The sequence below is a fragment of the Nothoprocta perdicaria genome, unplaced genomic scaffold, assembly GCF_003342845.1.
Source record: "Nothoprocta perdicaria isolate Ctin4 unplaced genomic scaffold, notPer1 scaffold_128, whole genome shotgun sequence".
NCBI classification, from domain to species: Eukaryota; Metazoa; Chordata; class Aves; order Tinamiformes; family Tinamidae; genus Nothoprocta; species Nothoprocta perdicaria.
Genome location: NW_020454405.1, coordinates 46,923 through 51,125, shown reverse-complemented (window position 1 = coordinate 51,125; position 4,203 = coordinate 46,923). Strand labels below are relative to the sequence as shown.

At 40.9% G+C, this 4,203-nt stretch overlaps 1 long non-coding RNA gene across 1 annotated transcript; it reads left to right on the top strand.

Annotated features, from left to right (window-relative positions):
- The first annotated feature begins 2,845 nt into the window (after nucleotides 1-2,845).
- LOC112942439 lies at nucleotides 2,846-3,614 on the top strand. Its single transcript, XR_003248384.1, has 2 exons — nucleotides 2,846-2,911; nucleotides 3,203-3,614. It is a non-coding gene; the product is annotated as an uncharacterized LOC112942439 (long non-coding RNA).
- The last annotated feature ends 589 nt before the right edge of the window (nucleotides 3,615-4,203 follow it).

The window sequence follows — 4,203 nt, the reverse complement described above, 5'->3', positions numbered from 1 at the left end:
CTTTCTTTCTTTCTTTCTTTCTTTCTTTCTTTCTTTCTTTTGTTATTTTAGGTATTCCACTAAGATGTCATTATTTATGTTACAACGTCTAGATAGGATGGCTTTTTTATTCTATTGACAAACCTGTCACTTAGAGAAGAACATCATGTCACTACTGTTTTCCATGGCTAGGGATAGCAGTGACTGTATTAAATACAATATTGCCATTTAGGTACTGGATGGTGCTCGTTTTCTGCTTGTGTGGAGGTCACAATGTCCCACACTATCTGTTTCCATTACTTTGTTGGGAGAGAAGAGGAATCCCAGAGCAGGAGCACTTTCCACTGAAGAAGAGTGCTGCACGAAYGTTTCTCTCTCTGATATTTCTAGCCCTACAAAGACCATGATGAATTTTTGACCTGACTTAAGCAACAGCGTGCCTAAGGAGTGGCTTGCATCAGAAGCTCGATCAATATTTGTTTGAGGCATTTTATTCCAGACAAGCAAGTTTTTGGAGGTGGTGAGCAACAGTGGGACCAGGTAGATGGCAAGAGTTAAATCCTACCAAGGGCTGTGGCTGCAAAATGCAGCACCAGGAGAAGTTCAGGCACCTCAAGAAGGAACATCTGCACAGGGGCTTTTTGAATCTCCATTTTGGCTTGAGACAGCTGAATCCCATCAAAATGCAAATCTGGATGCTGAATCCACCTGCTATAATACAAATTACAGCTCAGGAGCCTCTGAGAAAAAAAATCCTAGTCACGTCTTATTTATATAGCTTAAGCATTGCTGAAAATCTGGCCACACAGATTGACCTGCACGAAGTTGCAACTTCCAGCCCATCACCAAAGAGCAGGAAGCAGACTCGTCAACAAGATTTTTCACCTTCTTTCTCCCTATTGCCTTCTCTCTCTGACACTTTACCAGGCTGCAGGAAATAACAAGCAGCTGAGTACAGATATAAACCCAAGAGATGGGCTTGGGTTTATATGGAATGAGAGAATGGAAGAGGCTGTGTGTGGCCTGTAGCTTGGAAGCAGATGCCAAAATCAGTAAGRACAGCGTGGGAACAGGTTTTTTTCAGTGGGAGTAAGTATCAAAAAATGAAGCTCTTCGCAAAATGAGGCTTTCCCCTAAGTGCCCATATACCTGGGTGAATTTTGTCCAGGGTTTGTCAAGGCCTTGAGTGCACCCATCAAACTGCTCCACTTTGGTACAAGGCACATTTTCCCCAGTAGCAATATGAGGCCAGTGTACAACTACTGATCCCTTGAAGGCAGAAGGAACTGTGAAATCCCCTTGGACATTCTCCCTTTGTAGCAATTGCATGGATGGATTTGAGTGATGTTTAAGGGCTAAAGGGAAATTAACACAAAATCACAGCTGTACTGCTTAAGACATGTAGGGATAGAAAGGACGTGGTTAAATTAATAGGGGTGTTCTGTTGTTCAGATCTGGGAACAAGGAACACAAGCCAGGTCTGGGAAGTGAATGTTAAAGCAGCAGTAAAATGGGCAACATTAAAAGTATAAAAGGACTATTATAAACTCCTGATTTAGCTTTCTTAATAAAAACTGAAAGCTGGCATTGCTTTCAGTAAGGACTACTGAAAGTGTGACTGTGTTAGTACAGGTGGGGCCAGCAAGAGGGAAAGGAAGAGAAAACAGGGCATCAGGAGAATGTGTTTTTACTGTCTGATTTTAGGTTTTATTAGCAACATTTGTAATGAAAAAGGGGTAACTGAATTACCTGGCAGTAGGGAGAAAAAAAGAAGGAAACTGTCTTGTTAACATGCTCCCTTTTCCACATTTGACTTCATATGCTGTGGTTGTCCCATGGGCTTTAGGCCCCAGGGATCAGTCAAGRCAGAAGTCAAACTACAGAGAAGTCGGAAGAGTTTTCCCTTTTATCTCTGGGCTAGCTACAAATCGAGGTCATTTGACTTGTGTTAAAGCTCTTTTACTGTACATTGAGGGAAATCAAATGAGCTATAGGCTAAAAGCAAGCAGTTCTAACTCCATTAACAAACTGAGGTCCTCTGGAGGGTTCCCATTCTTTGTCACCATTGCTGATGTTAGGGCTCTACCCTTATCTGTGCCTTAGTTGTCTGCTGAAGTCCCTTAGTTGTCTGCTGAACTAAGGTGGTGCAAATCTAAGGGCACTGTGGGACAAGGCCTGACCTCTTGGGATGGATGTGAGTGGTCTGCGTCATTGTGGCTTCTATCCATAGTCAGAGCCCCTCCTTGCAAGGTTTCAATGCAAGGACATGTTTCACCAGTTAGAAATTCAAAATACTGAAGTCCTGCCTCTAGTCACTGTCTTGGATCAGGACTTTGTTATTAGCTCTGTACCAAGAGAACTCTATGCTATCTGATCTTTTCTCACGCAACAATATTGAATTAACTGATTATTTTTCCCCTGAAGAACAACATCTTCTTCCCACTGGTCTTTCTCGTTTAACCCTTAAGTATGTCATTTAAAAAATAGACTAGAATTAAAATGACCCTGATCAACTGTTCACTTCAATTTTAGTTACTCTTATAAAGACCTTTAATGATAGACACTGTTTTTCAGGTTTGTCACGTGCTATGCTACTATTGATTAACTTAATGTGGATCTTTCTTTCTCAAAAAGAAGCAGGTTAGATCTGCTTGTGACTGATCAAAACGTGGTTTATTCCTGCCATCTTTAATTGACAGCAATTGGGGTAAAATAGTCAATTAATGTAGAGACTATTTCATGCCCATTTTGCATAGGTAATGGGTTTATATTGACCTAAGTCTRCAGTAAGGCAGATTAGGATTCTGCTTCCTCGGTGAATGCTGCAATATATTGTCTACATATATTTGTATATTTACAGGACAGAGCTTCATGAAAAAATCGTGAGAAAATCTTCATCGAAATGGTATGATTTGATGATACAAAGAATTAGGTAGGTGGCACTGAGAGCCCACACTCCCGTACAAAGAATGTTCAGCATCTTGCAGGATTTATCCCTAAGTGTTCACATTTTTAATGACCAGCTCATCCAAATAAGAAGCAAGGCACTTTTCAAACTTTGATCCAAATGTAAATTGGCTGCTGGTCAATTAAACAGAAATTAGATCATCACTCACTAGGCCAAAGGCATCAACAATTTGTTGATGTGTTTCTCAATAGCAATTTCTAGAAGTCCTTCTGCAGCTGTAATCAGAGAAAGAAACAGGTTCTTTATTTTTTTCAGCTTGTAGCTCTGTTGCTTTTGCGTCCAAGAAAAGCAGCTGTGGCAGCTTTCTGGCATATTGCAGCTCTGGAGATTGTGGCCTCTCACACGGCACGTCATGAGTGAAAGGAATCTAGTGGCAACTTTGCAAACTGGTGCTGCATCCCTGACTGGAGCAGGATCTGATGCTTCCAAGGCTGGGAGGAAGACTTGGTTTTAATGAGCTGGACAAAAAAGAATCTCACTCACTGTGAGTCACAGTATGAGGCTAAGAGTGGAAAATTCTGTGGATTTAGCTTGTGGAGATGGAATAAGCTTGGTAAGATATTATAGGACCTCCTAATCACTCCTTGCATTTTAGCAGAAGACATTGTGGACAGAAGGGAAGGACCAGCCTCTCAGGTCTCAGTGAGAGACTACAGTAGTAAATACAGTACTTATTCCCTGAGGAGAATAGCATGTTCAGGAATCCTTTGTAAAAGGCAGGAAAAGCAGCCGTCTGATCCTGTGTCTTACAGGTCTCTGATTTTTACTATGCATCATGTTCTCTGTATTTTCATTTCTATTTTATTTCAGATAATTATAATTGTCTGGTATTCCCACAAGAACAAAGCTGCAAAGATGTACTTTCATCTCTTTTTGAGGACTTCATGTAGTTTTAAGAATAAGGACACCTCCCTTAACTAGATCAGGTGTTTATCTCAAAACAAAAATATATCCACAACTGCAACAGAATATAAGAGTGTCTCAGCTCAAAAGGTGTCTGAAGTTTCCTGTCAAAGATTAAAGGGCTGTGCAATAGGTGTGAATCTACGTACAGTTTCTGCACTCTGCTGCTTCACTAATGCTGTGGGCATAGCTGTAATAAAAGTAAGGATTCCCTTTTGATTGTTAACCTAGTTTGTACATCCGTTACTCCATGTACCCTCTGCTTTGGTCTGAAATGATAAGGAATATAGTCACGAAGCTAACACCAGAGGTTTGTTAAAAGGGACCATCTGCAGAGGCATCCCTTTCCAATG